The sequence below is a fragment of the Ornithorhynchus anatinus genome, chromosome 4, assembly GCF_004115215.2.
Source record: "Ornithorhynchus anatinus isolate Pmale09 chromosome 4, mOrnAna1.pri.v4, whole genome shotgun sequence".
NCBI classification, from domain to species: domain Eukaryota; kingdom Metazoa; phylum Chordata; class Mammalia; order Monotremata; family Ornithorhynchidae; genus Ornithorhynchus; species Ornithorhynchus anatinus.
The window spans coordinates 119,121,895-119,140,500 of NC_041731.1; the positions used below are offsets into that span (position 1 = coordinate 119,121,895).

At 40.4% G+C, this 18,606-nt stretch overlaps 1 protein-coding gene and 1 non-coding gene across 2 annotated transcripts in view; one reads left to right on the forward strand and one right to left on the reverse strand.

Moving 5' to 3' along the window:
- Positions 1-18,606, forward strand: part of LDB2 (LIM domain binding 2) — a 497,394-nt gene that overhangs the window by 39,918 nt on the left and 438,870 nt on the right. The window lies entirely within an intron of this gene.
- Positions 13,406-13,543, reverse strand: LOC114811829. Its single transcript, XR_003759525.1, has one exon. It is a non-coding gene; the product is annotated as a small nucleolar RNA SNORA7 (small nucleolar RNA).

Consider the following 18,606-nt stretch of genomic DNA (forward strand, 5'->3'; position numbering starts at 1 on the left):
CTAGGAAACCAGCCCTTCATTCATTCAGTCATATTTATTGAGCACTTACTGTGTGCATAGCACTGTACTGAGAGCTTGGAAAGTACAATTCAGCAACAAAGAGAGACAGTCCCTGCCCAGCCCTTGTACCTCAACATCAGTTCCAAGCTTTAACTCAGTTAGGGGTTTTCATCCAACCAATGAACTCTACCCCAACAGTGTAGACAAGTTACCGATCACTGGTCCAAAAGGCCAAGGCAAGCCCTTCAGTCCCATCTTTTCCCTTTTTAATTAGTGAATGAAAATACACATAGAGAGAAGCAGGGTTTTTTTTTAGACGGTGACATCCCATTTAATAGGCAACCATGAAATTGCTTTGACCAAAAAGTGAATTGTAAACCATATATAGTGCAGTTACAGCCCTAATGATATTGCAACAATTCTGAGGGTATAGAGAGGGAGAAACAAAGAGTAAAATGACTCAAATGCTGATAATGAGATCGCCTTCCTAAAGTATTGCTCCTCTCCTATCTTCAAAGGCCCCCACTGGCTCGACCTGTGTCTCATGGTATCAAACAGAAACCCCTCATCATCGTATTAAATCTCTCCACCATCTAGTGCCTGCCTTACTTTTCTACTCCATTCACCTACCAGTCCTCCACTAGCTTCCCAAGCCAAACATCTAGTTCTACCTCCCTCTCAATTCTCCTGCACATGCTGTTCTTCCGGCCAGGAACTCCCTCCCTCCCCAAATCTATCAATCAATCAATTAATGTCAATCAGTAATTTTCCTGATGTTTTACTGAATGCAGAACACTGTTGTAAGCTCTTGGGAGAGTATGATTTAGCAGAATAGGTAGACATGTTCCCTCCTCACAAGGAGCTTACTGTTTAGAGGGGTGATAGACATTAAAATACATTTTGGATATGCACATATGGATGTGGAGCTGAGAATGAGATGAATGAAGGATACTAATCCAACTTCAGTGATGATTCAGGAGAGGGAGATGAGGGTTTAGTCTGGGTGGGCCTCTTAGAGAAGATTTCATTTTATTAATGCTTTGAAGGTTGGGAGAGTGGTGGTCTGTCGTATGTGAAGTGGGAAGGGGTTTTAGGTGATGGATGGATATAAGCAAAAGGTTGGCAGCCAGATAGATGAGATCTGGGTAGAGAGAGTAGGTTAGGAAGTCAGTGAGGTAAAATAAGAGAGGGCAAGCTGATTGAGTGTTTTAAATTTGATGATTAGGGGTTTCTGTTTTATATGGAGGTAGATGGGCAACCACTGGAGGTTCTTAAGGAGTGGGGAAACTTGAACTGAATGTTTTTGTAGAAAAATGATCTGATCAGAATAATAATGTTGGTATTTGGTATTTGTTAAGCGCTTACTATGTGCAGAGCACTGTTCTAAGCCCTGGGGTAGATACAGGGTAATCAGGTTGTCCCACGTGAGTCTCACAGTTAATTCCCATTTTACAGATGAGGGAACTGAGGCACAGAGAAGTTAAGTGACTTGCCCACAGTCACACAGCTAACTAGTGGCAGAGGCCGCATTCGAACTCATGACCTCTGACTCCCAAGCCCGGGCTCTTTCCACTGAGCCATGCTGCTTCTCTGCAACATGGCAGAATGAAGTTTGAACTATCATGTGGAGGGACAGGAGACAGGAAGGTCAACAAGGAGGCTGATGCAGTATTCAAAGTGGGATATGATAAGAGCTTGGATCACTGTCAAAAGGAAAGGGCCAGTTTTAGCGACACTGTCAAGACAGAATCAACAGGATTTGGTGACCTTTGATATATGAATTAAGTGAGAAATGGGTTGAGGATCATGCCAAGGTTACAGGTTTATGAGAGAGATAACACTTCAGTGATGGGAAAGTTGTGAGGAAGACAGAGTTTGAGTGGAAAGATAGGAGTTCTGTTTTGGAGATGTTTGCGTTGTCACTGAAGCATCCAAGTGGAGATGTTCTGAGAAATCTGAAATGTTCTGAAGAGGAGGAAGGAAGTCAGGACTGGAGAGAGAGATTTGGGAATCATCCTCATAGACGTGGTAGCTAAAGACAAGCCTGTGAATGCGTTCTTTGAGTGAGTGGGTGTAGATGGAGAAAAGAAAGGGGTATCAGACAGATCACAGCTCCCTCCATATTAAAAAAGCTCCTCAAATCCTGCCTCCCTCAACAAGTTCTCTCCATTTAATTTTCCTACACCCCAAGAGACATCATCCTTTCTTCCAAATCTAGCATTTATGAATTTCTTTACACCCTCCTTAGCACTTATTTATATATGTCACTTCATTTATTTATTTGATATTGAGGAAAAGGTTTTTAGGTTTGTGTCCCCTGTCAGAGTGTAAGCTTCTAGTGGGCAGGGAATGAGTCACCTAATGATTCTGTGCTTCCCAATCACCCTGTCCAGTGCACCATATCAAATAGGAGTTCAACAAATGCTACCACTTTGACTTTACTATTATTACTACTATTATTATTATCCAAATCAACATCTTGAAAAATTTTCACTCCAATATCCCAATATCTCCCACACCCTTCTGTGTCTCTCTTGCCCTTGGATTTGCATCCTTTATTCATTTCTCCCTCAGCCCCGCAGCACTTATGTACATCACCATAATTTATATATTATATTCATATTTGTATCTCCCTCTAGACCATAAGCTCATTTTGGGCAGGAAACATGTCTGCCAGCTCTATTATACTGCATTCCCTCATTCTCGTACTACAGTGCTCTCTCATTCTTGTACTACAGTGCTCTCAGTAAACACTCAATAAATGCCATTGATTGGTTGATTGAAAACTACCATGGAAAACCCCTCTTAGATGGGGAAAATGAATAAATTAAACTTTATAAAGGCCCTGCTCTTATAGCAGGAAAGTGCCTGGCAACTCTGTCGTCTTATACTCTCCCAACCACTTAATACAGTGCTCTGCACATGCTAAGCACTCAATAAATAATATCAATTGATTGAATAATTGAGAGATGGAGAATTGAGCTGTTTTTCTCTCTGGCTAAGAGAAAATACGATCAACTGAAAAGTTCCTTAGGAAAAAAAGACTTATTGGAATCATTAGACATGAGGATAACCTGCTAATGCCTGTCTACTTGTTTTGTTTTGTTGTCTGTCTCCCCTTTCTAGACTGTGAGCCCGTTGTTGGGTAGGGATTGTCTCTATCTGTTGCTGAATTGTACTTTCCAAGGGCTTAGTACAGTGCTCTGCACACAGTAAACACTCAATAAATACTATTGTATGAAGAATAATACTAATTATGATTACTGAGGAAGTAACAAAATAGAGATGACCTTAGGGTGGTTCCTATGTGGGACAGGGAATGTGTCCAACCTGATTATCCTGAATTGAACCCACTGTAATGTACATTACTTGGCACAGAGATAGTGCTTAACAAATAACACAATTGTTATTTCATCATTATTAATCTTATTATATTTATGAGTTTCTACTACACCACTTCTTTATGCATTTGTTAAGCACTTACTATGTACCGGGCAGTCTGTCAAGCATTGGAGTAAATACAAGTTAATCAGCTGGATACAGTCCATGTCCCACATGGGGTTCACAGTCTTAATTGCCATTTTATAAATGAGGTTACTGAGGCACAGAGAAGTGAAGTGACCTGCCCGTGGTCAGAGCAAACAAGTGGCAGAGCTGGGATTAGAACGCAGGTCCTCCTGACTCCCAGGCCTGTGCTCCATCCACTAGGCCCTGCTGGTTCTCTAAGACCACTTCCCCTTCTCTCTTTTTTTCCACTCTTCCCTAACTTTAATCTAATACCAACCCCAAGTGGAGAGGTGGAGAAAGTCATCGCTATGCATACAGTGATCTCACCCCCCTGCCAACTGTGAGGAGCGTTAGGGGGATGATCCCTCCACCCAGAACTAGTTTTAGCATGTTGAGGTAAAAAGGATTAGGGGGCTCACCCATTTGAAGCTGTTGGGATCTGCTTTTCTTTAGTCATCAATGACTTTGTTGTGTAGTGCTATGTAGCAAGATACTCCATGATATATAGAGTGGCTTTTTACAATCAAGGATAATTCTGCTAACAGAGGTGAGTATGACCAAAGGACCAAAATGTGTCTAGTAATCCTTCCAAGAAACATCGCCAAAATCCACCCCTTCCTCTCCATCCAAATTGCTACCACATTAATGCAGGTACTTATCTTATCCTACCTTGATTATTATATTAGCCTCCTTGCTGACCTCCCTGCCTCCTATGTCTTTCCACTCCAGTCCATACTTGATTCTGCTGCCCAAATCATTTTCCTTCTAAAATGTTCAGACCGTGTTTCCCCACTTCTTAAGAAACTCCAGTGGTTGCCCATCCACTCTTCACCTTTGGCTTTAAAGCACTTAACCATCTTGCTCCCTCCTTCCTCACCCCGCTGCTCTCCTACTACAACCCAGCCCACATACTTGTTTCCTCTGGTGCTAACCTTCTCACTGTACCTCAATTTCGTATATCTTGCCTCCGACGTCTCACCCACATCTTACCTCTGGCCTGGAATGCCCTCCCACCTCATATCAGACAGATGATTGTTCTTCCCCACTTCAAAGCCTTATTGAAGTCAGATCTCCTCCAGGAAGCCTTCCCTAATTGACCCCTCCTCTCCTCTTCTCCCACTCCCTTCAGTGCCACTCATACTTGCTCCTTCATTCATCCTCCCTCCCTTCCCCACAGCACATATGTATATATCTGTGTAGATCTGTAATTTATGTATTAGTTTATTTATTTATTTATTTATTTATTTATTTATTTATTTATTTATTTATGTATGTATGTATTTATTTATTTATTTATTTATACTGATCTCTGTCTCCCCCTCTGGACTTTGAGCTAGTTGTGGGCCGTAACATGTCTGATGTTATATTGTACTCTTCCAAGCACTTAGTACAATGCTATGCACACAGTAAGTGCTCAGTAATTATGATTAATATTTATAATAATGGAACACTTGTCTTGAACATGGTCTTTGGTTAGGAATACAATAACTACTATCCGGGGCTGAAAACCTAGTGGTTCTATCTCCTTGGATTTATGACATCTTTAATCTTAAAGTTCCACTTCACCCCTCTGGGCTCATTTGCTGATCAAGATCACAAGAATTGACACTTGATTGTCCAAGGGCTCTGATTTTTCCTCCCAACTGCAGCCTTGCATTCATCTGGTACATCAAAATCAATTTCCCCAGAGTTAGTATACTTGGTCTGATTCTCTCTAATACCCCCTTTCCCTTTCCCACCTAATAGCTGGACTGGTTGCGTTCCAAAGTAGAAGAAAATGCCCATTCCCTTTGCCAATCTGGATTCAAGCAGGGAATCTTTCTTGAGCCGAATAGCTGATCTGTGGCTTACTGATGCAAAGAGAAGAACTCTCTTCCCAAATTACTGATGAGGCATCCAGAAAAAGTTCTTGTCCTGACCTTCCTTTTACTGCTTTTCAAAACTAAACAGTATAATAGAGAGTACCTATCATGTCCTTCCAAATAATTAGAACACTCTGACAGCAGATATATTCTTATTTCACTTTCTGGTGGGGAGTGCTCTTCCTTAAAGGATTTTGTCTTTTAATGTGTCACCTGCCTATCAGTCTTACTCTTTCAGCTCTTTCAAAAGTGTTCAGAGCTACTGATCATGTAAGTCCAGATATAGGTTTGGGTATAATTTTCAGCTGTTCTCATGTTTGGATGGGGAAGAAATATTTGGGATTTCATTGCTGAAGTGGCTTAATCAGCAAGTACACCGAATAATTTCAGTCCAAATTAAGGAAAGCACATCGATGGCATTAGGCTTTTCATTGGTTTCATTAAAAAGGTCATCATTCAAGCATTTTGCTTAATGTGTGAAATATATTGCCCAGCAGCAGCTGTTGATGTCAATAATACCACTATCTCTTCCAAGCAGCAGAAAGAAACCTTGGACAATGAATGAAATGAAGAGAGAAAAAGATAGAGAATAATAGACAAGGTTTGATGGGCAAAGCCATTGCAACTGCTCCGTGGAGAAACTTATAGAAAAGAGAATCACTACAGTGGCCCAGTGACTTAATTCTCACCAGAAATCAAATGCCTATTTTAGGAGGCAGAGGGAATCAAAAAGCAAAGGAATCCCATACTCCTGTCTGTTATTGTAACAGGAAAACAAACTTTGGAAACTAAATGTGCATGAGGAACTCTGGTAAGTGGAAGCAGTGTTTCCAAGTGGAAAGACCATGGGACTGGGAGTCAGAGGACCTGGGTTCTAATTCTGGCTCTTCCAAGTTGTCTGCTATGTGACCTTGAGCAACTGATTTAACTTATCTCGACCATATGCTCTTTGTGAGTAGGGAATGCTCTGCTAACTCTACTGTATTGCACTCTCCTTAGCATTTAGTATAGTGCTTTGCAGGTAGTAAGCCCTAAATAAGTACCATTGATGAATAGATTGATTTTCTGTGCCTCCTTTTGCTCATCTGTAAAATGGGGATCCAGTGCCTAGTGACCTTCTTACTTGGACTGTGAGCCCCATGTGGGACCAGGACTGTTTCTACTTCATTAACTTGTACCTAGTTCAATATTTGGAACAGTGTTTGGCACATAGTAAGCACTTAAATGACAAAATCATAAGAATACTCATCAGTCAAATGATGGTATTTATTAATCATTATTATTTTGGTATTAGTTAAGCACTTACTATGTGCCCAGCACTGTTCTGAGCACTGGGGGAGATGCAGGGTAATCAGGTTTCCCAAATGGGGCTCAAAGTCTTTATCCCCATTTTAATAATGAGGTAACTGAGGCACGGAGAAGTTAAGTGACTTGCCCAAAGTCACATAGCTGACAAGTGGCAGATCCGGGATTAGAACCCACGACCTCTGACTCCCAAGCCTGTGTTTTTTCCACTAAGCCATGCTGCTTGAGAGCTTATGGTGTGCAGAGCACTATACTAAATGCTTGGATGAGTACAGTACAGAAGAGTTGGTAGATATGATCCCTGCTCACTAGCAGTTTACAATTTAGAGGGAAAGACAGATATTAAAATAAGTCGTAGATAGGGGAAATGCCAAAAAATAAGGATATGAACATAATTGCTGTGGGGCTAGGGGGAAAGTATCAAAATTCTTAAGGTGAACACACCCATTAAGATTAAATTGCTTTTCTTCCTTCTTGTTATACTACATTTCCTATGTGAGACTGGAACTGTGTACAGCCTGATTATTTTGCATCTACTCCCATGCTTAGTAAAATGTTTAGCACATAGTAGGAGTGTATCATTATCATTTTTATTATTGTCATTATTGTTTATTAAGTGGAACACAGCCTCACATCCCAGAGTGGCAATCACAAAGTTTCTGGGATGTTAGGACAAAGAACGAGTTCTCTGCTTCATCAGAGACTTGCAGCAACATTAATGCATGGAAACACCATGCTTCATTCTCCCGACTGATTAGCGTGGATCATAGAAAAGGAAGGCATAAAGGAGTAAAAGTGCTTCATTGCCAGACCTATGTTGAATTTCCAGTCACATCTGTAGAAATTCAATCTTGGAGACTTTGTAGCATGGATTGCTTCCAAACCACTCTATGGGACAAGAAAACATTTGTTCCATCCTATTTTAGTGGTGGTAGTAACAGTAATAGCACCAACAAATAATAGTATTTACTAAGCGACTACTGAAAGCCAAGCACTCTATTAAACTCTGGAAAAAAAAATACATGGGTGAAAATTAGATAATCCTTGGCCCATAAGAGGTTAACAATATAGAAAGATTTCAGCTATGCATCTTAATAGACAAGTGCCTTTTTTGGTAATTGTTTGGGTACAATCTTTCTTTACCAACCTCAGTATCAGAAGTTTAAGCTCCAACTTGGTGGGGTTCCAATATGTTTAGAATTTAAGTAGCAGTGAGAGCATTTATTGAACACCTACTGTGTGCTCTGCACTGTATTAATGTCTTTGGAAGTACAAGTGCTTAGTACAGTGCTCTGCACATGGTAGGTGCTCAGTAAATACCACTGAAGAAAAAATACCACTGATGATAAAGCAAGAAATGACACCTCCCCATAAGGAATTTGAACTCTAATCTAAATAATGTAATGAAACTGAAGTAAATTGTTCCTTTTGTATTTGCCAGTTTGGCAAGTGTTATCAGCTGTTCCTCTAGCTATTACTCGTACTTGCGCTCTTTGGTTCATTGAGACTGATGATCACATGGCATTCATTAGACTCGTATAGACTCTGAATTCGTGTGCCTGGAAGGTAGAGTGGCCCCCTGCCATGGGTAATTTGTAAACTAAAAATGGGCCCAAAATCCCAGTCCCTTTTTGTCCCAGAAACGAGCTTTGGCAAACGATACAGTGTGTAAACAGGGCTCTTAAGCTTTTTGGTGACTGGCCAATTTTTCTCTAGAGTATCTTATTCCTGTAAAAGTGTGTTATGACTAAAACCTGGGATTACTTGGGAATGTCTACCAGGTGAGCAAGTGGTAAAAAGGAGTGATTATTCCGGCATTCGTTTTACAGGCTATCCAGTAGATACGTAAAGATATTTAGGTTCTTTATGAGGGAGAAGACTAATTTATGAGGGAGAAGACTAATTTCTTCATCAAAGTAAACTGCATGGCAGTATGTCTTTGATAATGTGGGCAAACCTCCATTCTGCTGAATTCATATAGGATTCTATAGCTTTTACTTGGTGACTAGAATCGATTCATGTTTTAAGCACTACAAAGGGCCAGGCCGAAGAAAAGCATGGCCTAGTGAGAAGGAGCATAGCCTAGTGGATAGAGCTTGGCCTGGGAGTCAGTAGGACCTGAGTTCTAATCCCCGCTCCACCTCGTGTCTACCGTGTGACTTTGGGCAAGTCAATTCTCTTCTTCGTGCCTCAGTGACTTCATCTGTAAAATGGGGGTTAAGACTGTGAAGCCCATGTGGGACATGGACTATGTCAAACCTGTTTAGCCTGTATCTACCCAATTGCTTAGAACAGTGCTTGGCACATAGTAAATGCTTAGCAAATACCATTTAAAAAAAGAACTGTTATCAGTAAATCATGACGAAATTCTTAGGACTGTGTAGTCTACAAACTTAAATGCTGAGCGATTAATGAATCACTAGTATTTACTGATCACTTTGTGCTGAGTATTGTACAAAGAACAAGGGAGAGCACAATACAAGAGGGTGGGTAGTCAGGTTACCTGCCTACAAGGAGCTCCCATTCTAGATTAGCTCTTTTATGTCCACCATGAATAAAGAGTTTGTAATGAAGGTTGAGGTTATATAAGCATGCATAAGATGTCCCAAATAAATCTTAATAATAGCCCTTAGCAACTTTCACGGGTCATATTCTCCCTACTTCTGCTCCTCTTCATTTTAATCCCCCATCTTAACCATTCAGAGGTCTTCGCTGTCCTTCCATATTTATTCAATCATATTTACTGAGCGCTTACTGTGTGTGGAGCACTTCCCACACCCTCTTATTCCACTAAATTTCAGTATTCCTTGTTTAGGTTTTAGCAGCCATTCTCCCTAGTAGGATTTATTTGCATTATTTGTTAGTATTTAGGTGGGATTTACTGAACATTACTCTGGGCAGGACAAATCTAACTTAGTGAGTCATTTTCCTCCCATTGCCCCCACTGAAATGGCTCCCTGGTCACACATTCACTTACTTAAGCAGCCAAGCAATATCACAACACGTCATATTTCTCATTATGTTTCCGATTCGCTCAAGTGGGAGCATACTTTAAGGAAGCAGTAGAATAATATGAAAAACAAGTCCTCGGGCCCAGTGCAAATGGTTGTGGAAGGCAAGGACTGAGGTAAAAACGATGGCTTCGAAGGTTAAGAAAAGGTAGCAAATAGGTGCAAAACTTTTCAAGCATTTTCGATGAAATTAATCAGGGCTAGGTGCAGATGAGGAACCCCATGGAAAGACACTTGGGGAGTCAGTTTTTTAAAGAGAATGGTCTTTTTCTGTAGATGGGACTGAGTGCTTCACGGACAGGGGAAAATCTTACAGAATGCTAGTTGAAAATCACATTTCTTTGTACTGAATCAGAGGATGGGAGAGGGATGCAATCCTTTCTCAATTTTTGATCTGGTTGCCCCCTGAAGCAGAAGATTTAATTTGGTTATTTCATATTTGGTCCTTTAGAATGCTTAATCAGAAATGCTATCGTTAGCCATAAAATTATTCATCCCCTTTCTACTGTATGGTTACAATATTTAATTCTCTGCGCTATGAATTCCACAGGCTGACTACATGCTGTGTGACGAAGTATTAATTAGTTGGTATTTGTAAAGTGCTTTAAAGATGAGAAGGAGGACTGAGTGCTAAATAGCACCATCGTCAGAATGTTTTTCTTTATTTGTCTTACATTTACCTGCTATTAAATTTGTTCACCCATTATAATGTGACACAAGAGGGAGAGGGTTTTCTCTTCCTGTTGCATACTGGTGAGGGCTGATGACATTTGTCTAGGAATGAAGGGAGAAATCAAATGTCTACATCACACAGGAAGGTTCATTTACAGGTTCATTTACCAAAGGGAAATGAACAATGAAGCTGAAATACATAAGAGACAGCATGGCCCAGGGGAATCCAGGTTCTAATCCTGGTTCTCCCACTTCTGTGGCCTACTGGAGAGAGCATCTTCCTGAGAGTCAGAGAAGCTGGGTTTTAATCCCAGCTCCATCACTTACCTACTGTGTGACTTTGGGCTAATGACTTCACTCCTCTGGGCCTCAGTTCCCTCATCTGTAGAATGGGGATGAGACTAATAATAATAATAATAACAATAATGATGTTGGTATTTGTTAAGTGCTTATTATGTACGGAGCACTGTTCTAAGCGCTGGGGTAGACACAGGGGAATCAGGTTGTCCCACGTGGGGCTCACACTATGAGACTATGAGACTATGAGTGGGTCAGGGACTGTGATAGCCCAATTTGCTTGTACCCACACCAGCACTTATTATAGTGCCTGGCACAGAGTAAGTGCTTAACAAATACCACAATTATTATTATCATTAACCTCTCTGTGCCTCAGTTTCCTCTTCTGTAAAATGGAGGTTCAATAACTGTTCACTCTCACTCTTAAACTGTGAGCCCCACGTGGGATAGGAATATGTCCCATCGACCCCTGGCGCATGTCCTATCTCTGGCTGGAATGCTCTCCCTCCTCACATCTGCCAAACAATCACTCTTCCCCCCTTCAAAGCCCTACTAAAAGCTTACCTCCTCCAAGAGGCCTTCCCAGACTAAGCCCCCTTTTCCTCAGCTCCCCCTCCTTTCCACATCACTTCAATTCGCTACCTTTCCTCTACCCCCATCTCCCCTCCCACAGCCCTTATGTATATATTCATATATCTATAATCCTATTTATTTGTACTGAAGCCTGTTTATTTATTTTGATGTGTACATATCTCTAATTCTATTTATTTATATTGATGCCTATTTACTTGTTTTGATTTCTGTCTTCCCCCTTCTAGACTGTAAGTCCAGTGTGGGAAAGGATTGTCTCTCTTTATTGCTGAATTATACTTTCCAAATGCTTAGTATACTGCTGTGCACCCAGTTAAAGCTCAATAATTGTGATTGAATGAATGGATGAATGAATGAATATGCTGTATCTACTCCAACACTTAGTATAGTGCTTTGCGCGTAGTAGGTGCTTACTAAATACCACAGTTATTATCAGTTTCCTTATCTGTAAAATTGGGATGAAATACCTGTTCTCCCTCCCCCTTAAACTGTGAGCCCCGTGTGGGCTGTGCTTGTGTATGATCTGAGTGTATTGGTATCCTACCCCAGGATTTGGCACTTAATAATTACTTAACACATATTACAACTATTATCATCATTTGCCTCACTGCATTTCTGGAATGGTCTTGGTGAAGAACCTTAGTTCAGGAAAGAAACAATCTGGCCTAGAATTCCTCTAGGAGTTCTGTTCCCTTCACCTGTTCCCAGTGGTCTAAACTGGCTTAAATTTTGCTTAATCCATCTTTTACCTTCAATTTTGTTTCATTTCCTAATGGTATTTGGTTAGCACATACTATGGGCCAAGAAGTCTACCTTGAATTTGCTGAGTATGTTTTTGTAATTTTTTGAAACACTGTCACATCAATTATCTCACTTGGTCCCCACAGCATTCTAGTGAGGTAGTAAGAGTTATCTATCATTATCATTCCCATTTTATGGATGAGGAAACAAATGTACAGAGAAGTGAAGTGATCCGCTTGCTATCAACTCCCAAGGCAGTGGGATAGCTGGAACTCAAATCCAGGCCTCATGACAACCGGGGCCATGTTTTGTCCACTAGACCATGTTATAATTGATAATAATAATAATAATAATAATAATAATTTTAATTTATATGTGTTAAGACCATAGCTAAACAATAAGGGAGAAACAAAATAATCAGGTCAGATGCAGTCCCTGATCCACCTGGGGCTCACAGGTTGTCTGAAAATATCCCAATCTCAGGATTCCAGGTCAGTCCCATAGCCAAATCAAAGTCTCGCGTTACTTTTGAATAAGCCTGGCGGTCGACTCATTCACTTTGGTCCATATGGCTTTCATTACCACAGGAAGTTGTTCAGGCCAGAGCTATCAATATGTCCAGAGGAGTTTGGGTGATGTTGTTGGATGAGACAGAATATAAAGCATCAGTAGAAATTAAGAGAGACATGTAAAAGGGAATAGTTGGGTTGTTGGTTAGTACCTCTCTAACTATTGGGATGGATTTCAAATAGGACCCATTGGTTTTCCAAGGATATTTTTGGAGAGGTAACACCAGGCTGTGTGGACCACACTGGTCTAACCCAGGCATGGCATTACTATGGCCTAAAACCTCAGATTATTGAGCAGTGAAATTAGCCTTTAAGGAATCCTTAAACTGAGACAGCTTCCCCAGAGATTTTGTACCTGAGATTGTTTTAGGGTGGGTCTGGGTCTCCCAGGGTGAGCTTGTTTGGATGACCCACTCTCAAACTCAAATGAGTCAAGCTTGACCAAACTAGATAATCTTCAACAGTTTGGGCTACTCCTATACTGGAGTTGCTAGAATATTTCCATTTAAAGGGGATTTGCTTCATTTAAAATCAATTGTAATTTTGGTCTTTTCACTCCACAAGTGTCTTCCTCCTTTTATATTCATTTCCATACTGGTCATCCTTTGACTCAAGCCACTCTTGTCTTGTCTTATGCCATAGAGTCGTTTCCGACCCATAGCGACATCACGGACACATCTCTTCCAGAACGCCCCGTTCTCCATCTGCAATCGTTCTAGTAGTGTATCCTTAGAGTTTTCTTGGTAAAAATATGGACATGGTTTACCACTGCCACCTTCCGCACCATAAAATCGAGTCTTCAACCTCTCCTCTGTCTCATGCCGCTGCTGCCCAGCGTGGGTGAGTTTTGACTTGTGGCAGATTGCCTTCCACTTGCTAGCCACTGGCCAAGCTAGGAATGGAATGGACAGGTCTCTGCTTGACTCTGCCTCCCATAGCTGAGACTGGTAGAATACTGGCAACTCTCCAGGGGTGACACTGAGAGGGGTGAACCACTTTAATGGCTCTAAATCTGTTCAATAGTATTTATAGTATTTATAGTATTTATTGAGCGCTTACTATGTGCAGAGCACTGTACTAAGCGCTTGGGATGAACAAGTTGGCAACAGATAGAGACAGTCCCTGCCGTTTGACGGGCTTACAGTCTAATCGGACTGTTCCCACTCAGAGACTGACTAAGGGTTAGGAAATCAACACATTGTGACCTTAATTTTTACATTTCATCATTCCCCAATACTTCATCACTAAAACAAGGGTAACAAAGCTGAATAATCTCCCCAAAATAGTAATAGCCTTAATTAATTGATGCTGGTGGAGTTTGTGATACTTCGATCAGAAATTCATTAGATGCGCCAAGGTTCATTCTTCTAGATTAGTATTTATTTTTATGATTGGAAATGTTTTCAGAAACAGTTTGTTTTACAATCTCCCCTAAAGTGATAACCCCTTGGAATATTTGAAAGATTTTAACTCAATCTCAGAAATGGTAGGCATTAGTAAGGAAATTAATAATCTGCACTGCAATGCATTTACAGACCATATTTACCTTCTAAGTACTTAATATTTCCTTTTCATTTTCAATACTTTATATATCCGTGTCCCCTGGGAGAAACACATTTAGCAGACACTTTTTGTTGAAAAAAACATTGATTTGAGGACTTTATGTTACATTTCTAAAACTGCAAGTTCTTCTTATGGTATTCCTAAAGAATCATATGTTTTACACTACATATAGAAAAATGAAATACAAAATTCAAGCTTTCAAAGTAAAATTGATTTTTAAATAGTTGGGTCCAAAGAGACTTGGTTTCAGAACCTCACAACCCAAGATAGACAGAAAGATATTTGCTAGCTTTTTGACAATTAAAGTATGTGGGTTAACACCTGCATGTCACTCTGTGATCATATTCTGAAAGACCGTATGAGCCTGTCAGGTAGTTTGATACGGCTGTTGAAATCACTACTTGTGAACAGCCTTCCCACTCTCATGTGGTTTATACACCCAGGCACTGCATTCCCATTGGATTCCTAGATGCACAGATGGTAGGGAAGGAAATCCATGGGTGACAGGCATGAAGGGAGAAGGAGAAGATTTAGTCAATCTTTAATTTTCCCAGAAGAGAGAGAGAGAAAAAAAGAATATGTAGAATATGATTCAGATAGAGCTACTTTGAGGAACCAGAATTAAACAGGCTTTTGTTTCTACACCACTTTTCAATTTTCAATCCTTTTTTGCCTAGAGTCTTCTTGGAGAAGCAGCAAGGTGTAGTAGATAGAACACCGGCCTGAGAGTCAGAAGGTCATGGGTTCTAATCCCAGTTCTGCCACTTGTCTGCTGTGTGACCTTGGACAAGTCACTTTACTTCTCTGTGCCTCAGTTATCTCATCTGTAAAATGGAGGTTGAAACTGGGAGCCCCATGTGGGACAGGGACGTGTCCAACCCAGTTTGCTTGTCCACCTTAGCGCTTAGTACAGTGCCTGCCACATAGAAAATGATTAACCAATACTGCAGTTATTATTATTATTCGAGGTTGTCACATTGGTAAGAGATCATTTTTGCCCATTCCCATCTCAACACGCACACACACACACACACACACTCACACCTTCTGAGGGATGTGTGTCTGGGATTTAGTTTGGGGTTGGTGTGAACTAGAAGTTATGATGCTTATTCAAGAGACAATAGTATTCCAGCCATCTGAAAAATCCCCTTCCCCCTAGACCGCCCTGCCACGAGCCTGTATCTTTGGGATCAATTTTTCAGATGGCTCATCTATTTTACAGTAATCTCAAAAAGACCAGCCATCATTGTCATCATTTTAAACAAACCCCTTACACCATGTGAATATAGCCACAGTTGCCAAGAATTGTCTCTTTGGCAGGGACAAGGGAAGCTCAGTCCCCCAAGACTGTGAGCCCGTCTTTTAGACTGTGAGCCCGTTGTTGGCAGGGAGTGTCTCTGTTGCTGAATTGTACATTCCAAGCTCTCAGTACAGTGTTCTGCACAGAATAAGCGCTCAATAAATACAACTGAATGAAAGGAAAATCTTCTGATTCATTTAGCATATTGGTTGTGTAGCATGTTGTTGTGTTGTCCAGACACAGGCATGGGAAGCTCTCTTTCCTTCTAGCATTAAGCCACTCTCCAGGTTTCTTCTTAGTAGAGGTACTCCTCCGTTCGAACACTAGCTTTAGTGCTGGCAGTTCTTTGCTTCAGTATTTTTGTGATAAAGATAAACTTGGCTATAGCTTCCCAGAAAAGGCACTGGACAAGTAACGTTTGGGGCTCTTGCTCACATTCTAGATGCTTACTGTGGGATCAACATGGGCTCCAAAAGCCTGATCACATGAGGTGAGTGTCCACAAAATGCCAGACCTCAACAGAACTGACACCCCATATTGTACTTACCCTCTAAGAATTTATATTCATGTTGATTCTTTTAAAGTTTGAGATTTTTACTTTTGATTACCCACTTATACTTCCTGTTTTCCTCTTCTGCTTGATAATCTTTGCGAGCATTTTGTAGGGAAGAACCAACCCTAGCGAGAACTTTAGGAGATAAATCAGCTCAAGAGGTTATATGAGGAAATTAGGGACAGGGCACTAAGAGCACACTAAACTGTAGCTAGGTCAAAACGACCAGCAACAAAGTGTATTTCCATCATAGGTACTTATTTTTCCCACTCTTTTTTGGTTTTCACCTCTCAGTACCTGCATTAAAAGTCCCCTCCTTTCATCTCGGAGCAATATTACCCCAGCATCCCACTGAAGCTGGGTTCTGTTTAGAAGGAAACAGCCAGAATGCTTATTACAAGCAGTGGTGTTGGGGATGATTGAGTAGGGAGAACTCTACCCTCTAAGTTATGAATGAATTAGTCCTGTGCCTGAGGAAACCAAGAAGCTGCAAGTGCCATTTTTTACATAGGAAATGGGTCACTTCAAAGCATCAAGAGCCCAAGATGTATTAAAATGCCTTATTTTTAGAAAGATCTATTTTTATTATGTTATTCCTAAAAAAAGACATCTTTCCAGTATAAAATGCTCATGATATTCCTCAGGGATTCTCAAAGCAACCCTGGGTTCTAATGTAAATGATTCCACTTTGTGGTGGGGAAGGAAAAGGCATATATACAAGGTTAATAATTCACTCAAGTCACTGATTTCACTCTTGTTTCAAGACCCAGAGGTGTTATTCTAAACAGAGAAATGCCTGGGGACAACATTTCACATTGTAGCAAAACCAAGTATTCATTCTCATTAGAAGGGAACAACAGAGTAAACCAACTAAAGGCTGTTAAACCAATGTGTAACTTGGTAGAGGGAAGAGGTGGGTGAATTTAATTCACTTACATTTTAGGGGTTGACACCAGTAGGCAGCTAAATTAGTCTCAGCTTTCAGGATAGACAAAGTGAATAACATTGTTGTAATCTTGTATAATACTACTGACAGTATAAGCATAAATGCTGCTAACAATTTGTCCTTTTTGTAAGACTTAGTGTGCTCTTTGTATGCAATAAATGTGGCCTTAAGTGATTATGGATTATAGAAAAGGGCATCTCATTTGTTGCCTACTGAATATATTTGCAATACTTTGGGGGCATTCAGAATGTGACATATCAATCAATCAGTGGTACCTGTAGAATGTTTACTGTGTGGAGAACATTGTCCTAGCGGATGTGGTACAAACTATTCATGTTGGTATAGTATATTATATATGTACTATTTTCAGGTCGATGACACTATGGATCAAATTATCATCATACCTACTCAATTAAATGAAAACTTACCCATAAATAAAGAGCTTAACAATACCCAAATTATTATTATCATTATTATTATTATTACATGACTGTTGATTTTGAATTCAGTTGAATTTTTTGAGCGTTTACCGTGTGCAGAGCACTGTGCTAAGTGCTGTACTAAGCGCTTTGAATGGTTTATAAATTTAACCTGCTAGATTAGTCTATTGAATATAGTTTTCTAGCCCAATTCTTTAATTTTAAAATTTAAGGAAGATTTCTGTTTCATATTAGAGGTCATAAATATAGATAAAAATCATATTCATATTATTGTATACACTTCTGTAAATAATGCAGTATCTATGCACATGAAACAAAGGAACTTGAAAAGGCAGATTAAGGTTCTAGAAGCAGTGTGGCTTAGTGGAAAGAGCATGGCCATGGGAGTCAGAGGTCATGTGTTCTAATCCCTGCTCCACCACTTGTCAGCTATGTGACTTTGGGCAAGTCACTTAACTTCTCTGGGCCTCAGTTACCTCATCTGTCAAATGGGGATTGAGACTGTGAGCCCTGTGTGGGACAATCTGATTGCCTTGTGTCTACCCCAGTGCTTAGAACAGTGCTTGGCACATAGTAAGCACTTAACAAATACCATCATTATTATTCCTTTTATTAGATCTTTTTTCTCTGGAGCACTGCCTGCTCTAGTTTTAAATTTAGGGTATACGTGGTTTTGAAATGTTGCTATAATGCCATTAGCAAATATAGTGATTAGGTGAGTTTTATTCTCTCTGTTTCTCTCTTAATAATATTGGTATTTGTCAAGTGCTATGTGCAGAGCACTGTTCTAAGCCCTGGGGAAGACACAGGGGAATCAGGTTGTCCCACGTGAGGTTCACAGTCTTAATCCCCATTTTACAGATGAGGTCACTTAGGCACAGAGAAGTGAAGTGACTTGCCCACAGTCACATAGCTGACAAGTGGCAGAGCCAGGATTCGAACCCATGACCTCTGGCTCCCAAGCCCGGGCTCTTTCCACTGCACCATGCTGCTTGTCTTGTTTTCTCTCTGTCTGTGATAATCGCCACAACTTGAAGATGAAAATGCAGGCAGTTATTTCTTTATTCCACAAGCTGGGATACAAAAATGAAAATGCCCTGCTCGAGACACTTTAAACAAAATAAGTTATTTAAGCATATACTGCTTGCCTACTGTATTACCTTGGGCAAGTCACAACTTACCTGTGCCTCAGTTTCTTCAACTGTAAAATAGGGATTCAATACTTGTTCTCCCCGACAGCCTGTGAGCT